Consider the following 24577-nt stretch of genomic DNA (forward strand, 5'->3'; position numbering starts at 1 on the left):
CTTTTATTGTATTAGGTACTGATACTAAACATATTAACATACTGGAGAAGCATTGTGGCCCAATGGAAAGAGCCTGGGCCTGGGAGTTAGAATCTGGGTTCTAGTCCTGGCTCTGCCATATGCTCAGTTATATTTACTGAGTGCTTACTGTGTGTAGCGCACTGTACTAAGTACTTGGGAGAGTACAATCCAACAATAGAAACATTCCCTGCTCACAAAGTGTTTAAAGTCTAATGGGGATGGGGAGACAGACACGAATACAAATAAATAAAAATCCCTCCATAAGTGCTGTGGAGATGGGAGAAGGGAAGAACAAAGGGAACAAGTCAGGGTGATGCAGAAGGGAGTAGGAGATGAAAAATGGTGGAGCTTAATCTGGGAAGGTCTCTTGGAGGAGAGAAGATGTGCCTTCAGTAAGGCTTGAAAAGTGGGGAGAGTCTGGTGTGTGTGTGTATTTTTTTGCTATGTCACCTTGGGTAAGTCCCTTCTTTCTGCCTCAGTTTTCTCTTCTGCAAAATGGGGATTCAATACCTATTCTACCCCCTGTTTAGACTATGAGCCCCTTGTGATTAATTAGTAGCTACCCCAGTGTTTTTACACCAAGTAAGTTCTTAACAGATACAGTAATAATAAAAATGTTACTACCTTTGAAGAGTGAATTTTATGGTCTTATACTATTGAGTCACTTCTGACCCATAGCGATACCTTGAACACATCTTTCCCAGAATGCCCCACCTCCATCTGCAATCGTTCTGGCACTGTATCCAAACAATTTTCTTGGTAAAAATATGGAAGTGGTTTACCATTGCCTCCTTCTGAGCAGTAAACTTGTCTCTGTCCTCTACTCTCTCCGATGGCTCTGCTGACTAGCAGAAGTGAGTTTTGACTTGTAGCAGATCACCTTCCAAGTGCTAGCCACTGCCCAAGCTAGGAATGGAAATGCCACTGCTTGACTCTCCCATAGTCAAGACTGCTAGAGTACTGGAAACTCTCCGGGTGCGACCCTGAGGGGGGAGGAGTGCCACATTTCCCCCAGTATATTACAAAAAAGCTATCAGTTAAGCCAGACACTGTACTAAGGGCTGGGGTAGATAAAAGCAAAACGGGTTCGATACAGTCCCTGCCCCACTTGAGGCTCACAGTCTTAACCCCCATTTTACAGATGAGGTAACTCAGGCACAGAGAAATGCAGTGCCTTTCCCAAGAACACACAACTGACAAGTGGCAGAGCCAGGATTGTAACTCAGGTCCTTCTGACTTCCAGATCTCTGCTCTATCCACTAAGCTACATGTCTCATTACTCAGATGCTCAATAGAGACTATTGTAATGATTGATTACAGCCAGAAAGACCTTCCATAAAAGAGTTTAAGTGCCCACTGCTGGAATTTAAATCCCATTTCCACATGTTCTTTAGAGACCAAATCTTCTGGCATTCTGTGCATTAGTGCCTAACCATAGGGTAGGATATTCATTCATTCATTACATTTATTCAGTCATATTTATTGAGCACTTACTGCGCAGAGCACTGTACTAAGTGCTTAATGTTCAGAAGTAGTGGGCAAGGACCAGAGAAGGTGAACAGGATGGCTTTTTCTCCTGCCCCATGCCAAGTGATATGAAAAGTGACCAGGTTTTCTGGATCTCAAAGTGGATTGGAATGCAGGGTTTCCACCAGCTGAACCAGTGGTTCAAACATGTTGGTGGAAAGCGAATAGGAAAAGAGTCAGAATGAGAACTTGACAGTTTCAGAGACAGGGGGAGGAACAGACAGGCAGAGGTACACCCGTTGAGACCCACATATGCTCATACCCTCAGATGGAACATGTTTCTTGAGGATTGGAGTAGATATAGTAGGCCAAAGACACTGGAATATTCATTCATTCATTCATCCAGTCATATTTATTGAGCGCTTACTGTGTGCGCTTAGTACACTGTACTAAGTGCTTGAATGCTGCTGCCGCCATTGCTAACTGGCCAGACCTCCTGCCTTAGTTGTCTGACTGGATACCTAGAAGTAGCTCATTTATGAAACTAATGAAAGCACAACCTTTGAGCAGCTAAGAGAGGTGGTGGCTGGATTCATTTGCTATGGTTCTAATTTGAGGGTCTCATTAGAGAAGCTGCGTGATTAAGTGGATAGAGCATGGGTCTGGGAATCAGAAAGACCTGGGTTCTGATCCTGGCTCTGCCACTTGTCTACTGTGTGACCTTGGGTAAGTCAATCCACTTTTGGCTTCAGTTGCCTCATCAGTAAAATGAGGATTGACTGTGAGCCCCATGTGGGACATGGACTGTATCAAATCTGATTACTTTGTATCTACCCCGGAGTTTAGAACAGTGCTTCACACACAGTAAGCACTTAACAAGTACCATAATAATTATTATCATGTAATAATAATTATCATGCTTCTGGGAAGCAGGGTGGCTCAGTGGAAAGAGCCCAGGCTTGGGAGTCAGATGTCGTGGGTTCAAATCCCGGCTCCACCACTTGTCAGCTGTGTGACTGTGGGCAAGTCACTTAACTTCTCTGGGCCTCAGTTCCCTCATCTATAAAATGGGAATTAACTGTGAGCCTCACGTGGGACAACTTGATTACCCTGTATCTACCTCAGTGCTTAGAGGAGTGCCCTGCACATAGTAAGTGCTTACCAAATACCAGCATTATTATAATTAATATACTAGTGATTGTTATCATTATTCAATAACTGTGTTGAAAATGAGCGCAAAATAGTTTTCACTGGTGAGGGGAGAGCATGGAGATACTCTGTCCCACCACCATAGACCCATTCCTCAACTGTTTTGCAATGAGGAGTGATAGTGACACTGGAGTAGATGAGGGCCCTTGGGTAGCTCGAAGCAACCCATAAGGACTACTGAAAAACCAACTCAACTGCATGCCCTTCTGCTTCTGAGAAAAACCTTGACAGGTACATGGGGCAGGCCAAACTTTGAACTGGCCTTTTCAATCCCACTCGAGCTTACAGGGAAAGTTGACCTCACTGGTTGTATCTTTGACTACAGAGGATGAGTACTGTCCTCTGCATACAATGAGCACTAAGTAAATATTAATTTCTCAATACAGTTTAGGATTATATTTGCCCATCCCTTTCTTTCTCCTCCCTCTCCCCTCTCTCAAATCCCAGGGCTCTGTCCCCTTCCCTCTCTCCCTCTCACTAAAGCATTTGGGCTGGTAATGATTCCTCATGTTTCAAGTAATAGGAAACATTCCTGCCAGAGCTGTCGCGTGTTGAAGAATCGTAAAGCGAAAAAGGAAGTGCATCATTTATTATAACACCATGTATGTTAATGAAAACCATGCCCCATACTGGAAATTGGTAAGGAACTCAACTCAAGAAAAGTTTCCATTCTGCAAAGGGCCTTGGGGCCACAGCCAGTAAACTTGTGGCTAAAATGGCCCCCTAGTAAAGAATGTAAAAATAGCTGCTCTGTGAACATTCAGCTCCTGTTTAGCCATTATCTTCAGGGTAGGGTGGTGGTGGTGGTGGTACAAAAGCCTGCTGATTTTATGTTTCTCTGTGTCCTTTCTCAAAAGAGAAATTGAAGGGATCACCTTCATGAGTTTTAAACACGAGTGAGGTTTTGAATTGTAGCTGTTGTCCTTCAACTTGAAGAAGACTCCGTTTAAGGTTGCGGCTGCATTCATGAGCGTGAATGTCTTTTGAGAGAGAATCCCTTACACGCTTAGTTCATGACATTGTACTATTGCACCTTTGCTGGGCCTTTGCTATTCCTGTGAGTCTGAATTGTCTGGATTGTCCCATCTGATTGCATCCAAAGTATAAAGCTCAGATGCAGATCTGCCTTCAGATTCCTAGAGCAAGCTATTTTACTTCTCCCTAGTTATACTCCCTACACCTATACTTTGAGAAAAAGAATCGATGGGTTCCTGTAGTGAATTAGAATTCTAGGAGAACCTACCTCTGTGACATGGGACCCAGCAGTGGAATATCTGTGGAGTTGGACATTCATGAAAGGTATTACAGTAGAAAACTTCTGTGCCACATTCTCACTGAGATAAATTCAGGGAGATTTTTGAGACTCATTTTCTCACCACAAAAAAGCATATGTGTTTTATCCCAGATAATCAGAATTTCTGTTGCTTGCAAGGTATTAGAAGAAAGGATTACTGAAGAATACATCCCCTCCCCTTGGGATCAAAGATAGGCGGCTAGACTGACCTTGTTATAAGACAATTTGGCTTATTAAACAGCTGACATGGATAGGAAAAAGCCTTCATAATTTCTACTTCTTGCAAGTTTAATCTGTGTCAGTATGGAACCTTAGCAGTAAACTGATTGTATTTATATTCAATAAATATATAGAATATTTATATTCTCTGTGGATTTAGGTGAGTCAGTTGATTGTATTTATTGAGCACTTACTGTGTGCAGAGCACTGCACTAAGCACTTGGGAGAGTACAGTATAGCAATATAACAGATACATTCCCTGCCCACAACGAGTTTGCAGTCTAAAGGGAGTGCACATGGGTACAGAATTACAATTTGAGACTTTAATTGGATAGGTATTTTCCTGTTGAAAATGCCATCAAAGAGTTAAAATCATTTAACTCAAATGAGAAAAGTGGTTATTTCTGAATAGTTCCTGTATAGTCACCACCCATTTGTGGGATTAACATTTTTCTTAATTTACTGGTTTGTGGAATGAGGCGTTTGTATTACAAAAGAGGGGGTCTTTATGAACACTTGAGAGAACATGTCCTGTGCATCTAGTGTACTTTTCTAAGCATCTACAGCCTTGCAATGCATTCAGTAGGTGCTCAGTAGATACTATTTGTACTTACAAGTGCAGATAACAAGGAATGTGGCCACTTGGGGATAGCATGGTGTAGTGGGGATAGCATGGTATAGTGGAAAGTCATGGAACTGAGAGGCAGAGGACTCAGGTTCAATCAGTCAGTTGTATTCATTGAGCGCTTACTGAGCTAAGCGCTTGGGAGATTACAGTATAACAGAGTTGGTAGGCACGTTCCCGCCCATGAGGGGGAAGTATTCTTCTCTGCCGTTGAGCTGCTAGGTGGTCTTGTTCAAGTTACGTATAGCCTCAGTAGGCCACAATTTCTTGTGCAAAATGAGGAGTCGTTGTGGTGTTGATTAAGAGTTTACTGTGTGGTAGTCACTGTACTAAGTGTTGGGGTAGGTACACGTTAATTGGGTAGGACCCGGTCCCTGTCCCACATTGGGCTCACAGTCTTAATCCCCATTTTATGGATGAGGTAATTGAGGCCCAGAAAAAATAAGTGACTTGCCCAAGGTCACAGCCGACAAGTGGCAGAGCTGGGATTAGAACCCAGGTCCTCTTTCTCCCAGGCCCATGCACTTTTCACTAGACCATGCTTCTTTTCTACTAGTTGGGGGAGAACTGGCCAAGCCCCAACCCCTTAGGTTCATTCAGTCGTATTTATTGAGTCCTTACTGTCTGCAGGGCACTGTACTACGCGCTTTGGAGAGTAGACTGTCACAGCTGTTGTTAAGCACTGCTCCTCATTCTAGGGACACACTGGTGCATGTACAGGAACTACCCAGAAGGCAGTGAAGTTTGTGATACTAGTCGGCACCATCCTGGTGCCATTGGGTATTTGCAACATAATCCTTCAGTCTTCCCCCTCTAGCCTATAAACTTGTTGTGGGCACGGACTGCATCTGTTATATTTTACTCTCCCCAGCTCTTAGTAAAGTGCTCTGAACACAGCGCTCAATAAATATGATTGACTGACTGACTGGGAGCCCATTGGTAGGAGGGTGGCAAAATAAAAAGAGATCCAAGTCCTGAAACTTTCAGGACAAACTTGCTGGCTCCCCAAATTACCAAAGGAAAGCAGTCAGACAGTGAGGTTCACCTAATCTACCACCAAGGAATGGGGGATTCTTGAGAGGAAAAGAGGACTTGGATTAATTTGAGTGGAGCTGGTGAAAATGTTTCAGGCAGGTGAAATTTGGGCAATACGTAGTCTTTATCGAACTCTCTATAGGATAGCGGCAAAAGTAACTGTAATTATGGTATTCATTCAGCACTTATTGTGTGGCAAGCACAAGATAAATAATCAATGGCATTTACTGGGTGCTCACTGTGTGCAGAGCACTAAACTAAGCACTTGGGAGGGAACAGTACAACGGAGTTGGAAGGTACTTTCCCCGCCCACAGTGAGCTGCGTCTAGATGAGATACAGATAATAATAATAATAATAATGATGGTATTTGTTAAGCACTTACTATGTGCCAAGCACTGTTCTAAGTGCTAGGGGAGATACAAGATGATCAGGTTGTCCCACGTGGGGCTCACAGTCTTAATCCCCATTTTACAGATGAGGTCACTGAAGCACAGAGAAGTTAAGTAACTTGCCCAAAGTCCCATAGCTGATAAGTGGCAGAGTCAGGATTAGAATCCATGATCTCTGACTCCCAAGCCCATGCTCTTTCCACTGAGCCACATGCAAGAGTTCCCCAGCTTGATAAAGACTGAATCTGAACCAGTGATTGGTTTGGGGGACTGAATTATATTGGCCACCAACTTCTCTATTTTTCCAGGATCTGGAAGTCATTCTCCCAATTCCAAAATACTTTGGTTTTTAGAGGAAAAAAGTTTTTCTTTAGAAAATCTTTTCAGTGGAAGATCACGACTTTAAAGATCTTATGGCAGAATGTATCATCAGTTTTGAACTTTTCGTTCCCTCTTTGTCTTTTAGTTCTGGGAGAGGTTTTTTCTCTCGCTACACGTTCATTCTGAAGTTGCGTATATAGCAAGAAGCCCAACTGATAGCTTGGCGAAATTATGAAAGGTCATGACACACTTTATTTCCGGGCCCAGTATTAAGGCCATTGGTCTGCTTCGAAATTTAGAGTCATTGAACTAGATTAAATCCTTACATTTGTGAAGTTAAGGGCAACTAAGGAAAAGCAGTAGTTACCATTACGAAGACAGAATGTTGCAAGAAGCCTCAAGACTGATGTGGTTTTATTAGAGTGGTTTCTTGTTCCATGACGTACCTTTATCAAATTAAAAATAGCACTCACCATCTTTCCTTCTTTGAAACTTTAAAAGATCCCCCCAGTAAAGTAATTTTCAGATGCTTCTTTTTTTCTGACCAGGTTGTGTCAGGGTACAGAGAAAGATGATTGACCAATTACTCAGGTTTGACCTTTAGGAATTACCACTCTTCTACTTTGTGAAGAGCAGGGCTGCAATTTTCTCAAACAATGAAAACGTTAAAATTAACAATCATCCTTTTGGGGAAGGGCACACCCAGTTTTTGTGTAAAGAGTGCATATTGTTTAACTAAGAACAATACCTGGATGTTCCCAGCCCAAACAGACTGTGAAGAATGAATGGAGAAGGCAAGGGAAGAAGAATCTCCTTCAATCAATCAATCCTGCTATTTATTATGAGCTTACAGCATTCAGAGCACTGTACTAAGTGATTAGCACTGACCCATCTTCGGGGAAAGCAGCCTCAGTTCACTCACATAGATCCAAACCAATTTGTTTTTGAAGAAAGTGTAGGTTGCTCGATCGCAGACACATATGGAATGCTGTTCTTTTGCAAGTCGTGCCTTGTTTTTTGCAGGTTGGTGTGTTCAGATTTGGAACTCAAGGCAAGAGCCATGCTATAGTCCCACCTCTTCTCAAAGAGTCACTTCTGCTCCTCTTGAAGTCTGCCCAAGCCTTGCCCAACCATGGTTGAAATGAGGCTTTTTCCAAATTCCAGGGGCAAAGGATTGCTTATTTCCTTTAGTTTCACATCTCAGTCCATTTCATCTCATTCTCTTTGTCGACTGGTAATTTTTCTTGAAGGAGGAACAAGCTCTCTTTGCTTTTCCTCTACGATCACCCTAATGGATTCGGAAAACAAGGAGGTGGCAAACACTTTGTGACCCCTTGTGAAATGGGTTCTTTTCTTAGGCATAACAAAGGGAAATGACTCTATTAGGCTGATTGAGGAGCCAGAGGGTTTGGGAGTTTATTATTTTTTAAGTTGGTGACTTGCCAGTAAATGGGACTGTGGTGCATAACGGACAATAAAAAAAATGCTCTTTGGAATTCAATCACACCTTAGCCTGAGAAAATTTGCAAACCAAACTCTACCCGTACCACACAATTATGGTGAACTGTCCCAGAAGCCCTTTGAAAATGTGTCCTTGTAGATTTTTCCAAGCACCGATGCTTTCATTTCCCTTTTCTGTCTGACTATATTTTTATTAATGAAATGTCTTCAAGCAAAGTATTGCCTAGCTAAAGGTAGGAGAACATTAATATCACCATTTCAGCAACAGCTTTGCATTAAAGCTGGTTTTTACTCCTAATGTACTTAGGAGTGCAAGGCACTGGGAACATAATCACCATTGTAATAGGACCCTCTGTGATCAAACTTCCCAAAATGTTTAACAGTGTCTTTAATTATGAGAAGTATTACTCCACTCTGAACTGCTCTAAGTTACTTGTGCAATTGGATGTAAACAAATTAGCAGCCATTACATGGCAGCAGCTTTCTCCTTATGGCTGTGGATGTTGGCTATGGGGCCAATTAATCTGAGGTGGCATGAAAAGAAGGAGAGAGAGTTGGCAAGGAGACCAGTATTTTCTGACTTTGAATAGCCTTCTGGGATCTTTCACTTCCACATGAATGCCCGTCAGAGTTGGCAAACTAAACCAGGTTTAACATCACACTTAATGTCATGCACAGAACTCCCAGCAGCTGCACAACGTCACACGCTCCCCATTTCCTTCAGCCAGGCCTGGAGATCTACCCCCACCACCACCGGCTTCCACCCAGGAGACGAATTCATTAGTGCTTTACAAGACCTACTTCTGTACCAGCAAAGTTAAACAAGTTATTGCATTTGCAAACCCTGTAAAATATCTGGGACTCTACTCAGGTTAGTTGGCTCATTGGTGAAAAACCAGGCAAGAGCAGTGAACGAAAAGCAAAGCACACTCAGTAAGTCGTGGTGAGTCTAAAGCCATCCCACGATGGACCTGCTCTGCATTTCTCTGGAAACCTGTAATACCTTCCTGCCAGCCTGACTCCTCATCTGGTACTGTTTTCATGGGGCAATTTTAACTGCGTCTTCTGGGACTTCACATTCCAACTCAACTCACCCTCTGTGTTGAAAGTGTGCCACTGGTTATAATAATACTAAAATAAAATACCCAAGCCCATCAGGTTCACCCTGTATAAATCAACATGATGCGTAAGGTTGGAGAACTTTGGAAACAGTACATTTTCAGTTCACTGTTTCCAGGGTAAACCAATTATCCTGATGTGGGGTGTTTTGGAAATTAACGAAGCTGTATTTCAGCAGGCATAGGATGGTAGATAAAGTCATTTGTTGGATATTAGAGGGTATGAGCTCCAGGGTCATATTCATCTGGAAGTCTGTGAACTGGAGAGGGAAAAGGAGAGAAAGGTAGAATAGGAAAAAGAGAAGCATGAACTAAAGATAGTGAAAGGAAGGAGAAAGAATCAATGGGAAATGAAAAGAAAGGAATGAAATAAAGATAGAGTGAAGGAGAGCTAGGTGAAAGGAGAATGATTGCTGAGAAGAGAGAAGGAGATTGCAATAGAATTTATACCTTCCTTCTGAGGTAGGTAGAATGCACACTACAGAATGGCAGATAGCCATTCAATAAAATTACTTAATGCTTTTTTTCTTTCTGTCTCTCTTTTGAGTACTTGGAGATGCTCATGTCGAGTTTGAAAAAATATATTTTTTAGTGGCTTAAATTCTAGATGTTCAACCCCAGGATTTTTTTTCGGAGACACAGAACTGTTTTATGCCATGACTTTTTCACCTCTTACTTGAGTGCCTGAAAAAAGGAACTTCCTGTTTATGATGTAAACACTAGGGGTGCCTCAGTGAATGCGGAAGTGTCAGCTTGAAAACAAACTACCATACCTTACTTTGATACTCAGTCTAATGTGTTTATCAGTTTCCCCCTCTCTTCCGCCTCCCCCTCTTCCCCCCGCACCAGTTTCCTCCCACAGGAGTATTGCCAAGGGAAAAACTGGAAAAATGAACTGATCTAATATCCTAGCAGGCATCATATTCAGGGCTTTTAGTCTTCATGTCTCCATCCCTCTTCCCAGGTAGACTGTGCTTCTCCTTTTCACATAGCTAAATAGCTCACAATAGAATCTTCAGAGGGGATCTCTATTGACTGGGAATTTGACGCCATATGCATTAGTTATCCCCAGTTACACTCATTGTTAAACACAAAGGAGAGTGATCTAGTAAACCTACATAGGCTGATCTCCTCAAACAACTGAAAGCAGACAGCGGGACAGATAATCCCACAAAAGGAAATAGGGATAAAGAACAGTTGCTGGAAGGCGAGCAAAAACTCACTTCAAGGTAGCCAAGAGCACGGAAGCAACAGAGCCATGTTTGCTTCCTTAATATGTGCTTTAAAGGACCTGGGGTTGCCAGATACCAAGGCTGATGAGAGCATAGGGATGCTAAAGAAGCATCTTCACCTCTGCAAATCGCCTTATCCAGAATCCGCACTGGGCTCAGGCAAATGAAAAGTCTAACTGATGAGATCCATATGTGCCCATGGAACACCCCGCCCCTGGATAGCCCTGCCTCATCAGAATCGTGTCTGAATGGATGGATGATTTAGAGGAACAATGCGTGCTTGACTCAAGTCCCAGAGGCAGCTGAAGTCCGGGAAGAGAGCCACATCTTCCTCAAAAAATGTGGCCTTTTCCCAGCATTCCACTATTCTATTGTTGCAGTTATTCATTGTTCACAACTGACATATTAAGGACCCTGAGTGTGCTCCGGCCTGGAAAAAGACCTGTCCTTTAAGGAGCCTGTTTTCTAGGAAACAAAGATAGGCCTGAGGCCCTGATGTAAAGGGACATAAAAGAACTATTTGGCAGTGATGATGGGGTGGGCAAGGGTGGAGAGGAAGGTGGCTGAAGCCAAAGGTGGATTTTACTGTGATGATCAACTCTGCTACACTCTTCCAACAAAGTTGAGGTGAATGTATGGAATGTGGGAGTAGGTGCACTGAAAGAGCAGCTTTACTATTTGTAAATTTGACACCTCTACATCTGGATTAACTTTTCTTTGTGGCCTAAGCCCAAGAAGACACTGTGGGACATTTGGAACCTGATTCATTGAGAAAGAGGCAGCACCATTCAGAGAATCCACAATTTTCTGGAGCCCATCAATAGCCCTCTTCTTCTTATGACCTCCCACATCGCCTGTGATTACTGATTTTAGGTTAGGTGCCTAAATAAGCTAATAGAGCATTTGATGCCCTACTGCTAAACCCTCTTGAAGCTACCTTTCTACCTGGATTTATCACTGTATTTTTAAACCATCAGGATAAGTAAAGGAGAACATGAAAATACCTCAATTCCTTTGTGGTTTTCAAATAGGATTCTTGTGTTATCAATGCCCAGTCTGTTCCCAGGAAGGGCAGACAGGCAGAGCAGAGAGCTGGCCTGACATGTATATAGGCAACTGAAAAACAAAAAAGGATTTGTCTACTCGTGTGTTTTAGGATTCCTAGCCTTCTCAGGCCTTTCGATTTGGCAAAGCCAAAGCCTTTTATTTTTGTCATTTCAGTAACGCTGCTTGTAACTATTCATGTTCTGATTAGACCTGACAGCATTCAAATGCAGAGGTCAGTGCACTGAACCGCCATAAATGAAGCCAAATCTTGTACGTATATGTCTCACACACTTTTACATGCAAACATGTGCACATGTGCATGCGCGCGCACACACACACACACACACACACAAACACACACTTTGAGAGACTAATTCTTTATTTGAAAATTTCTGTCTACAAGTGACATTGCAAAAACATTTCTAACATTTTCTTGGATTATAAATTCATTTCCTATCTGTTTGCCCCAGCCATTTACCCTTTGTGTTTGGACTTTTGAAGGGTTGGAGAAAAAAATGAAAGATTGTGTCAAAATTTGGATATTCCCTTGGACGAATACCCCCATTTTAAGCTTGCAGGTCATCTTCTTTTGGAATTTACTATATGTTTTTTGCGCACTCCGTTTCCGGCATTTAGTGGTATGTTTAAGCCAAGAATCTGGTAATAAAAAATGCTTCCATCTTTTCAGGATTTTAACAACCATAATGTGTGAAATACCTAACTACCTACAACTTCAAAAGTTCTAAAATGAATATAGCATTGCATTTTGAAGAATAACCAGGACTCAGAGAATTCTCCCTACAGGATTTCTTCCTTAGTCACACTGTGTATCTACTTCATAATCCCAGTTACTGTGGGATGGCGAGAGTTTACCTGGGATGTCATTAGAATAGGACCACCCACTTTGTAGGTAAATTAGCAAATGTTGCATGACTATGCTGTAAGCGTAATTGAATGGTATTTTCAGTTTTCATTAAGCTAGTGTTGACAGTGAAATTCCAAAGATAGCATATCTAGATAAGGGACCTACCAAGAGCAACCTTCTAAAGGGATCTAGGTGACCCTAGAAAAGTTGGCAGGTGAGCAAGCTGAAGTGCCACATTTAGAATGGCTACCACAGGTCTGCTCTTTGTCCTAAGGTTTTCTCTGCCAGGAGAAGGCATCTCCATAGGATTGTTTTCCCCTCCCTATCCTGGGGAGAGAATGGAAGTGAGAGGAAAGAGAAAGAACCTGCTCATCCTGGTAGGCATGTCAGTTTGTGTGTCTGCAAAATTAATGTTGGAACATCAAAGCTAATAAATAATGATGAAATATAGGGGCTTCAGGTGTATGTACCAAGAATATAATCATATTCACACACCTGACTAATGCGACCCTAGCCCGGTTATGAGAGAACTTATATGTGGAAGTGATTATTACCATTATAAAAATAGATCATTCTTTTGTAGCTTCTACCATGAGAAATGTTTCACTTGTAAACTCTCATATAAAATAATATAATAACATCAGAATTGTGAGTGTGTCGTAGAACACCCCAGCAGGCTTGTACTTTCTTCCTAGAACATTAAAAATTCAATTGTTCCAGTAAAATGACCAGGTCAGCAAGGCAAACTTCAAATCCACTATCAGCTCATTCCCTGTAAATCACGGAGAAGAAAATTTCTGTATTTTAACTGTCAATTCTACATTCATTTGCAAGATTTTATACATAGTATTCTGCTCACATATGCTTGTGCTATCCATCAGGATGCTAGATTTGCGCTTAGTGTTGGAAAAAATGGTGATTTTCAACTTTCAGTTATAAATTTTTGCACATGAACTAAAAGCAGATTAAAATTTTAATATTTAGGGAGGAAATGGCCTTGGCTGGCAAGCTGTGGAGCTGAACAAGCCTTCTGTTAATACACAAGAGCATTACTGTTTTCTTGAACTTTGTCTTGCTATCCAATTATCACTTGTGCCTAGAAATCATAGCTGTGACATTTCAAGTTAGGATATTTGACAGTACAGAACACCGAATGGCTTCTAGCTTTCAGTGCTGGCCTAATTTAAAAAAAATACTGTGATGATAAATCTTTAGACAATGTCCATATGCCTGCAATTGAATTAGGAAATATTATGTATTTCTTATGATTGAAACAAAGCTGCTTCTTGAAGGTAAAGACAAACAAGGCTCTATCCCTGTTCCATTTACACAAGGAGATCATGAAATTAAGGGGTACAGAGAGCCCTTAATGAAGTGGGCTATGGTACGTCTGTACAAACATTTCCTCTCCATCTCTTTACTCTGTGAACACAATAAGTATTTATATCCGGTAGATGAATGCTATAACTTAAACGAGAACCCCCCCAGCAAGTATGGTTGTTCTCCATCTTGACAAGGAAATTAAGAAGGTGAGATTTCCATAAGGATGCAATAAAAGTGAAATATCGAGCTATCTAAGATATTAGGTCAAGCATATATTGTTAGTGGCTAATTCAGTCTCCCTTGGAAATGTCAATTGATATAAGATATGACATGTTCATATTTCTAAATTCATTTACAGTAGGTTTACTTTATTAAATCACTTGTGACAAAGTAGAGCTCAGGGTTTTTTCTTTCTTTTTCTGTTCCTTTCTCTCTTTCTTTTCTTTTTTCTTTTCTTTTCTTCTCATTTCTTTCTTTTCTCTCCCCTATCATAGCATGAAACTTAATCCAAGAGCTTGGTTGATTTCCCAAGAATGAATCAGTTCAACATTAGAGAGCCTCTGAAAGAAGGATTTAATCTCTGTTCATATACAGTATATATTTGTGATGCAATAGTGAGGAGCTTTGTGCTGTGAATTAAGAATGTGAATGTGTCCCAGCCTTATACGGTGAAAAATATTGGGTTTTCTACTTGGATGTTTATATCGCGTCTGTCAGGAAACAATAGGCAGAACAAAATCTGGAGAGCAAGCTCTGCATTTTAGCCCTTGCAGCAGGTTTACAGACAGCATGTCTTTAATAGGAGATCGGGCAGGGGAGAAAAGAGGGTAAGATCCAGGATTCCAACATTCTCCCATTCTAGGCCCAAGTACACTTCCCAGCTTTTCCCCTTCCACCAATCAAAATAAAGTACAGACCTGAGAAGAGGCTATAGTAGGTTATCCTGTGAAATTCTCCCCAATATAAGCCAGTGTGTGCATCGCATAAATATCGCCTGGTTTGTGTATATCATAAATGGACATTCACATCAACCTCCAGTTTCCAAAGTCAATATCTGACTTAATTTCAAGCTCCAAAATTTGACTGCTCAGCTACCTGAGTTGTTGAGGCCTGGTGAGTTACATCGGTCATTAGGACAGGGGAAGTGGATTCAAACCCTTGGTCCTGGGACATGGGTGAAGTATCTTGCTGCCTCTGGGTTTGAGGATGAGGATTAGGAGGAAAAAGAACAGCCCTTTGAGGATGAGGATTAGGAGGAAAAAGAACAGCCCTTTGTCCCAAGCAGCATTGGATTGAATGGAAGATTTTTTTGTTAAAGTACTAAATGGTTAAAGTCTCTTTTCTGTTATCTTGAAAAAGTGGCACAGTGTCTGATCTTTTCAATTCCCTCAAACAATGAGGTCTTACCCTTTGGTTAAATCTGGTGCTTTTTATTTATTTATTTTTTTCCCCTAGCGCTTGTTAGAGATTTTAGGCAAAACATCATCCATGGATTGGGATTGGGTGTGAAAATTGACAGGAAAATCAGTTTTTGTATTTCAAGTATGTATTTTACCACATAAAATAGAGCAGCAAATCAGATCCTTCCTGCTGCATTGTATGCTATTTCTCATTAGGAAGAGCCATGGGAAGAGTGTTATCAGAAACCCATGAGAAACAGTAAGTGTTATTGAATTTATCAGATGGTATTGTTTGTGGAAAATTGGAGTCTTTTTCTAAAGTCTTTTTGGTCAGTTTGTAGAATATATGACTTTTTCCATGGATTTCCAGTGTGCTGTTATTCCTAGGAGGAAGTGGGAAGTGGAAGGGCTTATTTCCTTGTTAGGAGCTTTCTTGTAACTTACAGAGCATCAGCTCTTGGTCTTTTTTGGATGATTTCTAATACTCCTTTGTACCTTTAACCATTTTACCTCCAGGCCTGCAAGGTCCCACAAGCACCCAATATTTTCCCTCAAAATACAATACTGACAAAATTTCTCCCCAGAGTATACAAGCCCCCTCATTCCTGTTCCAATCCTAGTGCCTAAATAATTCAAGTTAGTTAGCTTGAAACTCAAAAGCAAACAAACAAAAAAACCCTCCCCAAAACCAAAGTAAAATTTCCAGTTTTTTCTAGGATCTTTAAATATTTTCTAGTCTACACCAGCAAAATGAAGTAAGGAATTGAGGCAGTCATGTGGATCAGTCAAGTAGAAGTAGGGATTTTAAATTTGTATTGTACAGATGGTCATCTCCAATCTCCATTTCATTTTGCTGGTGTAGTACTGGTCTCACTGTCTGGTTTTCTTTATTTTCAAATTTCAGTAGAAAATCACATAGACTTAGTGGCTTATTGTCTTTATAATAAGGCAGGTGGATTTTGTTATTCTTCTAGGTGTTAATTACATCCAGATTTAAGACTAATTAATACAGCATGGTGAAAACAAAGCAATATCTGTAAGGTATGCTAGTTTGGGGGCCAAAGTGGCAAATTAATTGTACCCTCTCAAGCCCTGTCACTGAAGGATATAGTAGCCCATTTCCCAATTGAACACAATATTCAATTGAAATTTCAACACATGGACAAGATTTTCAGCTCTGGACTCCCTCTTTAGGTTAGGGATGAGAAAAGCAGTTTGCCGAGTCAGTTTTGCCTTCAAAAACCACAACAAGAAACGCTAGGAAGACTTGTGGAAGAATAACCTTAAGAAGGTTAGCAGAGACATTGACCACTAGGAAGCAAGAGCAAAGCTAGAATCTAGAAGGTGGATATCAGCGGTTGAGGGCTAGGAGTGCATTTTGATTAGCTGCATCATGTACCTGGGCTGCCCATGGCCTTGAGTCCATGAAATCTGTCTGTGAGCAGACTCAGTCATCAACCTGGTAGCGTGGCTCAGTGGAAAGATCCTGGGCTTCGGAGTCAGAGGTCATGGGTACGACTCCCGGCTCTGCCACTTGTCAGCTGTGTTATTGTGGGCAAGTCACTTAGCTTCTCTGTGCCTCAGTTACCTCGTCTGTAAAATGGGGATTAACTGTGAGCCTCATGAGGGATAACCTGATTACCCTGTATCTACCCCAGGACTTAGAACAGTGCTCTGCACATAGTAAGCGCTTAACAAATACCAATATTATTATTATTGTTTCTGACATTTTAGCAGCAGAATTGCCACCTCGTTCCTTTCTGCCTCCTAGTGAACTCTCCCTACATACTCATGACCTACAAATTCTAACAGCTAACTCACTCGACCCCATTTCTTCCCATTTCTCTTCTTTGCTCCCTCGTCATTCACCTTTTTCCTCTTCAGCTCACCCACCAGTCACTCCACCTCAGACTTCTCCCTTCCAAAAACATTTCTCTTTCCCCAATCTCTGTTTTCAACAAACACCCTTTCTTACTGGAACAACATCTGTTTACTTGTTCAGTCAAGCATATTTATTTATTGAACACCCAGACACAAAAGACTGTAATGGTCTATTCTGAAAGACTTCAGTCTTTCAATCTCTCATTTAATTGAACTTTCAGAGTGGGATTCATGGCCCTGCCCTCCTTTGTACCCTCAGTTCATTCATTCATTCATTCAATTGTATTTATTGAGCACTTACTGTGTGCAGAGCACTGTACTAAGCACTTGGAATGTACAATTTGGCAACAGATAGAGACAATCCCTGCCCAGTAACAGGCTCTCAGTCTAAATGGGGGAGACAGACGGCAAAGCAGAGCAGAACAAAACAAGTTGTCTGGCGTAGATATCATCAAAATAAATAGAATCATAGATATAAACACATCATTAATAAAATAAATAAAGTAATAAATAATATATTCAAATATGCACAGTGCTGAGGGGAGTGGAAGGGGGAAGAGCAGAGGGTGGGAGAAGGGAGAATGGGGAGGAGAGGAGGAGCAGAGGGAAAGGGGGGCTCAGTCTGGGAAGGCCTCCTGGAGGAGATGAGCCCTAAGAAGGGCTTTGAAGAGGGGAAGAGAGGTTGGCAGATGTGAGAAAGGAGGGCATTCCAGGACAGCAGTAGGATGTGGGCCAGGGGTCAACGGCAGGACAGGCACGAACAAGGGACCATGAAAAGAGGTGAGTGGCAGAGGAGCAGAGTGTACAGGGTGGAAAGTAGAACGAGAGAAGGGAGGTGAGGTAGGGGGCAAGGTGATGGAAAGCTTTGAAGCCAAGAGTGAGGAGTTTTTGTTTCATGCGAAGGTTGATAGGCATCCACTGGAGGTTTTTGAGGAGTTCCACCATAATACTTTGCATTTTGGATAGAATGTGACAACACAATTAAGAAACACTTTTAGAACAATGCATGACTATCTGATGATGTGTCAGAAGAATCGGCTGTGCACTTGTGCCCAGTGTTGAACATGGGTGAGTACTGCACTGTAAGTCCTTATTGTAAGTTTCTGTAAAGAATCAGTGTGGCCTACGGGAAAGAGAATGGGCCTAGGAATCAGAGGATCTGAGTTTTAATTCCAGCTCTGCCACTGGCCTATTGTGAGACTCGGGGCAAGTCACTTAACTTCTCTGTGCCTCCATTCTCTCATCTGCAAAATGGGGATTCGAAACCTGTTCCCCTCTTACTTAGACTGTGAGCCCCATATGGGACCTGATGATCTCGTATCAGTGTTTAGTACAGGGCTTGGCATATAGTAGGCATGTAAAAGAAACTGCAATCATTTTCATTATTGTAAAAATGGAACCCCTACATTATAGAAGAACTGAATTGAAAATTTCTGTAGTATGGTTCACTCTCCATTTTCATGTCATCTGCGAGTCATAGATAAGTTGGGTATTTTCTTCTGGAAATTCCTAGTCATAGGGTCATGAGAGTCACTTGTTTGCCTTAGCATCTTGACCAGAGTTAGAACAAAGAGGGAAGAGGAGGTGAAACTCAGTTATTAAATTCTTCTACTTGATGGTGGTTTGTGGGGCTTGAGGTTGAAACTCTTGGGTAAAATGAGATACTTGGCTCTGAGTTTTCAATGATTCATTCAATCTTAATCACTTTTTACTGTGGCCAATCAATAATAGAGAGTATTATTACCTTTTCCATAGATTCTCTTTTTTCAGATGGAATGGCCAAGTTTGAGAATAGTTATAGAGCATTTTATTTTGTTGATGTAAATAACTGTTTGATGAAAATGGTACACAAGAATGTTGAGATGATTTCTAGATTTTGAACAGGATCCCTCAAAACCAATTGTGGGGTAGGGAAAAGGCTTTCTTTAGAATGCATTCCCTACGTGGTAGCAGACTGAAATGTCTCTCACCTGTTAGCTTAACTGTTCAAATATTGATTAAGTGATGGAAGATTTAAAAAGTTAATCAAACATTTAAAGAATTTAAGATTTCAGTACCTGAATGTTCTATGTATTAGTTCCAAATTAATTCTTGAAAGTATTTTTCAACCACTGATAATTAAAACTTCTCATTATGGAAAACGTTGTTTAAACTTGGTAGACCCTATATTCTATCAATTAAACTTTTTCAAGGAAAATGACATTAGTTGAATTTATATTTAAAATATGGAATATTTGTCACTTTAAAGATTAGATTTTCTTAATTGGTATAATAAAAGCCCAATTAAATTTCAATCCCCAAAAGATGGTTAAGTGCTCTGAGGAGAACATATAAAGGACTTAGAGTTAAAATTTCCATTAACCTGCTCAACTTATATATTTGAAATCTAATGCAAATCTCCGAATTAAAAAAGTCGATTTTTAACTAGGGAAAAGAAAATTGCTGATGCTGAAGGAAGAGCTGCATCGAAGAGCTAACAGCATTTCCTCTTTTCCTTCTGAATTTCAGACCTGGTTACTGGCAACTACTGATTTTAAGTACTCAGTGTGCTAAGTAATATTACAGAACACATATGTTACTAGGTGCCCTGATGTCGGCATGCCAGTCCCACTGTCTGCCCAAGACTGTGACAGTGTAATGGCTTTGGGTCATTCTCAGCAAGTCTGAGTGAGCAGGCAGGAAAGGGGAGATGCCAACCAGCCCCATTCTTGTCCCTGGTATGTCTGAGATGATCATTTTCAACTCAGGATGGTGGAGAGCAGACATTTTTCCAAGGAGGTCGTAGCAGGTGGTGGCAGATGGCGGAGGATTCCTATGTAAGGCTTCCTCTTCAAATCTGCTCCATTTCAGAGAACATTTGGGATGGTGGGAAGGCAGCAAGAGAAAAATTGGGCCTAAACTGCATGTGAGATATCATACTTTTATGCGATATATAATCTGCCCCCATTTTTTTTTGCCTTCGTGCACATACATGTTGCAGATATTCATTCATTTATGAGTACCAGAGAAGGATGGCTATTTCTCTCATATTTGCATCTAAGTGTAAAGGCACGACCATCCATAGTGCTCTTTCTCCCAGTCATGATCAGTCATGGCAGCCAGAGTAGAAGGACAACTCTTCTGGAAGCAAACCCTTTTACAAGCAATTCATGTGCCAATTCTGGCCACTTTAACAACCCCCCTTTCTCCCCAAACACACACACACACACACACACACACACACACACACACACACACACACATTGGTTAATTGCCCTGGCTATATTTCTCGAGTTGCTACTGCTTTTGTTTAGACTTAGTTTGCTAAGATGATGGGTCCAGTGGACCTTTACTCAATCAAGCTCCTTCCCTACCAGGCTTAAAACAACCCAAACCCTGTCCTCTCCTGTCTTTCCCATCAATGGAGATAATACTACTATCCCCCCCCATCTCACAAGTTCATAAACATGGCATTATCCTCAACTCATCGCTCTCATTCAACCTACATATTCAATCTGTCACCAAATCTTGTTGGTTCTACCTTCACAACATCTTTTAATCTGCCCTTTTCTCTTCATCCAACTACTATTGTCGTGATCCAAATGCTTACCATATCCCACCTTGACTACTGGATCAGCCCCCTTGCTGACCTTCCTGCCTTCTGTCTCTCCCAACTCCAGTTCATACTTCATTCTGCTGCACGGAACATTTTTCTAAAAAACCTGTTCAGTCCGTGTCAGTCCGTGTCTTCCCACTCCTCAAGAACCTCCAGTCTTTACCCATTCACCACACATCAAACAGAAACTTTTTACCATTGGCTTTAAAATGCTCATTCAGCTCACTGTTTCCTATCAGGCAATTACTCTCCCTGCCTTCAGAGCCTTATACATCTCCTCCCAGAGGCCTGCCCTGACTAAGCTCTCTTTTCCTTTTCTTCAGCTCCCTTCTGCATCATCCTAACCTGCTCCCTTTATTCATCCCCCTCCCAACCCCACAGCACTTATGTACATATTTGTAATTTATGTAATAGTAATAATAATAGTTATGGTACCATATGCCAAGCACTAAATATTCTAAGTTCTAAGTGTTGGGGTAGATACAAATTAATCAGGTTGGACACAGTTCCTATCTCACATGGGGCTCACAGTTTTCATCCTTATTTTACAGATGAGGTAACTGAGGCCCAGAGAAATTAAGTGACCTGCCCAAGGTCACACAGTACACATGTGGCAGAGCTGGGATTAGAACCCAGGTCCTTCTGACTCTCAGGCCTGTGCTCTATCCACCAAGCCACGCTGCTTAATGTCTCTGTCCCCCTTTACACTGTCAGCTCACTGTGGACAGGGAATGTGTCTGTTACATTGTTGTATTGTACTCACCCAAGTGCTCAGTATAGTACTCTACACACAATTAGGGCTCAATAAATACAGTGGACTGACCGACTAACTCTCCTCGCTGATTTCCTGTTACCTGCTGGCCTACATACTTTGCTCTTCCCATCCAATCTATTTACTGTGGCCTGGATCTTATCTTTCTCACCGCCAACCCCTTTCCCACATTCTTCGTCTGACCCAGAACTCCCTCCTGCTGCACATTTGCTAGACCACTGCACTCCCCACTTTTAAAGCCTTATTAAAATGACATCTCCTCTAAGAGGCTTTCCCTGATTAAGCCCTGTTTTCCCCTACTCCCATTCTCTTCTGTGTTCCTTCTGCACTTCGTTCTGTAGCACTGAATTTCATATCCGTAATTTATATATTTGTTGTAATGCCATCTCCCCCTCTAGACTGTAAATTCTCTGTGGGCAGGGAAAATGTATAGCAACTTTGTTGTATTCTCCCAAGCACTTACTACAGTGCTCTGCACACAGTATGTACTCAAGAAATTGATTATGGAAAGGGTGATAGGAGCCTTCAGGCTAGAATCAGCAGATCAGTGGAGAGGAAGGAGAAAGATCTGAGCAGACCTTCCAAGCTATTTCCCCTGTAAACCCTGCTGTGATGGCTTCTGCCACTTTCACAGGCTGCTTCTTGGAGGTTTGTTTCCTCTGCACCAGACAATGCACCAAAATCCTTCAGGGAACAGCCATAACCAGAGAAGCAGCATGGCCTAGAGGAGCAATGTAGTCTAATAGGCTTGGGAGTCAGAAGGACCTGGGTTATATTCCCAGCTCCTCCACTTGTTTTTTCTGCTGTGTGACCTTGGGCAAGTCACTTAACATCTGTGCCTCATTTACCTTATCTGTAAAATGGGGATTAAAGCTGTGATCCCCATGTGGGACAGGCACTGTGTCCAGCTTGATTACCTAGCATCTACTCCAACAGTCAGTACAGTGCCTGGCACATAGTAAGCACTTAACAAATACCACAATTATAGCCCTTGAGAGGTGACAGCAGTAGTACCAGTCCAGTTCCCTCTTCCACTCCCAGCTGGCTTCATTGTGAAGATGGTAGAGGGTAGGGACCAGTCAACTGTATCTTTCTGTTTCTGCCCTGGTTGGAAGATTATCTGCTTTAGGGAGTGGGAGCGAAGGAAGAGGAGAGAGAGGGTTCCCTAGCCTCATTGCCTATCCGCACTTCTCTTTTACCACCATACCCTCGGCCATCCTCCTTTCCACTGGGTACCTCCTTCTGTGTTTGCCTTTTTGGGTCTCTCTGCCTTTTAGTGGCTATCTGTCAAACTTTCCTCCCTTTTTGGTTCTCTCCCTTGTCCCACTTGGAGTTTCTGAAAAAGAAGAGGAGAGCAAGGAAAACTGAAGAGAAAATGGTAGCAAATGAAAGTGAATATGGCTCATTCCCCTCAAAAATTCAATTTTTCTGGATTCGTCAATGTATGCTGAGGATGTTTGTGATTTGGCATGTTTTAGAATGGAAGCAAGTTATTCTTCCAGGTGTTGGGGTAAGAAAAGGACACCCAAGAAGAAGAACAGATACCACAGTAGAATTGGCTGAAATGCTTCCTCCCCAGCAAATATTTAATTTAGAGGAAACTTGGGGGAACCAATTTATTTTAGCATAATCCTACTGTTTGAGCTTAATCCTGTTTTACTAAACTTTAGGATTGCTTACAGAAAATGAGTGTGCTTTGAGGTGCTATAGGACTTGCCTAGAGAAGTCAGATTAACTTTGATTTAAATGGTGTTGTCAATTGCCATGTTTACATCCCTGGATTTTCAGAATTTAGTTGTCTAAAGCACTATCCAAAAGAAACAAACTGGAATGAAAGATGCTTTTCTGAAGTAAGAATGATGATTATCTTTCCTTTCCTTATCTACCAACCACAGAGAAGGTTGATACAAAAGAAGGAAAATGGAGGAAATGCACAGTTGAGTTCCAAGTAGGAACAAAGGAAGGAAAGCCATGATTTATTTTTATGTCAGGAGGAAAACAAAAAAGTTGGGCAGGTTTGCCAGTCAGATGTTGATGATTCCTGGCTACTAGCACATTTATCTCTGGATGGCTCCTCCAGCCCATGTGGGCAGGAAGTTCATACTTGTTTGGAACTGCTAAAATTGCTGATTCAGGAAATTGTCATTCCAGCAACCAAAGAAGAGCAACTAGAGGAAGCAATCCCTTAAGTCTGTTCAGGAAACATAGCTCAGCTAGACCCTCTCCTCTCCTGGAAATACATCTGCTCATACACTTGATAATTACTACCATTCACCTATTGCACCTAGACTAACCGTTCTGGCCAAAGGTCTTTCTGTGACCATGGGCAAGCCACTTAGCTTCTCTGTTACCTCATCTTTAAGATGGAGATTAAAACTGCGAGCCCCATGTGGGAAATGAGCTGTACCCAACCTGATTGGCTTGTATCTATCCCAGAGTTTAGTACAGTGTCTGGCACAGAGTAAATGCTTAACAAGTATCATAAAAAAAACCAAACTGGATTTGATTAAGATCAAGAATATCACCTGTCTTTGTGACTCCCCCTTTCAACTTTGGTACTGAAAGATAGAGTTATACAAACAAATGAAATATTTGTAATTTTAGTTTTGATAAAATTGCAATAATGTGAAAAATTTATTTCTTGGTGCTAGGAATAATTGTAAGGTGGTGACTTCTTCAGGGAATATTTTTATCAATTTAACTATAATCACAAGCCCAATTTAAAGGAAAAAAACCCCTTGATTAATTAGTTCAATTCAATCATATTTATTAAGCGCTTACTGTGTGCAGAGCACTGAACTAAGCACTTAGGAAAGTACAGTACAAGAGTAGCAGTGACAATCCCTGCCCACAACGAGCTTCCATCAAAAGGGTCCTGGTATGGCATCTAGCTGTCTCTATCTGTTGCCGATTTGTACATTACAAGCGCTTAGTACAGTGCTCTGCACATAGTAAGCGCTCAATAAATACTGTTGAACGAATGAATTTAGGACCTATCTTTACCTATCCCCAAAGAAACAGCACTATGATGTTGAGATTCCAATTGCCCTCTGCCTTGTCAGAGGTGTGTTATCCTTTTTCAGTTGGAGCCTCTTAGTGAAAGGTAGAATGTAAATGAGGTTAAACTACTAAACGTGAGCCCACAAAATTTATAATACTCTTTTGACAATAGGATAAACAGCACTATTTTGTTAAATATTGATTTTAATATTTTTTAAATCTGTGTTGTAAAAATATCTTTGGAAAATTAAATGCTTCAGCATATCTATCCATCTACCTATAGATGACCATATCTATAGGCC

General features: G+C 41.4%; 2 protein-coding genes across 5 annotated transcripts in view; one reads left to right on the forward strand and one right to left on the reverse strand.

Moving 5' to 3' along the window:
- C2H7orf50 (chromosome 2 C7orf50 homolog) overlaps window positions 1-24577 on the forward strand; it is a 250345-nt gene that overhangs the window by 137000 nt on the left and 88768 nt on the right. The gene's annotated exons all lie outside the window — the stretch shown is intronic.
- GPR146 (G protein-coupled receptor 146) overlaps window positions 1-24577 on the reverse strand; it is a 63075-nt gene that overhangs the window by 29571 nt on the left and 8927 nt on the right. Inside the window, exon 1 of one of the 3 annotated variants that reach the window (XM_029057779.2) lies at window positions 16427-16519. The exons of the other annotated variants lie outside the window; for them this stretch is intronic. The gene's annotated coding sequence lies outside the window, so the exon portion shown is untranslated. Of the gene's footprint in view, window positions 1-16426; window positions 16520-24577 lie in introns of those variants that run through there. 3 annotated transcript variants of the gene reach the window in all.

The sequence above is a fragment of the Ornithorhynchus anatinus genome, chromosome 2 (genome assembly GCF_004115215.2).
Source record: "Ornithorhynchus anatinus isolate Pmale09 chromosome 2, mOrnAna1.pri.v4, whole genome shotgun sequence".
In the NCBI taxonomy this organism is placed as follows: domain Eukaryota; kingdom Metazoa; phylum Chordata; class Mammalia; order Monotremata; family Ornithorhynchidae; genus Ornithorhynchus; species Ornithorhynchus anatinus.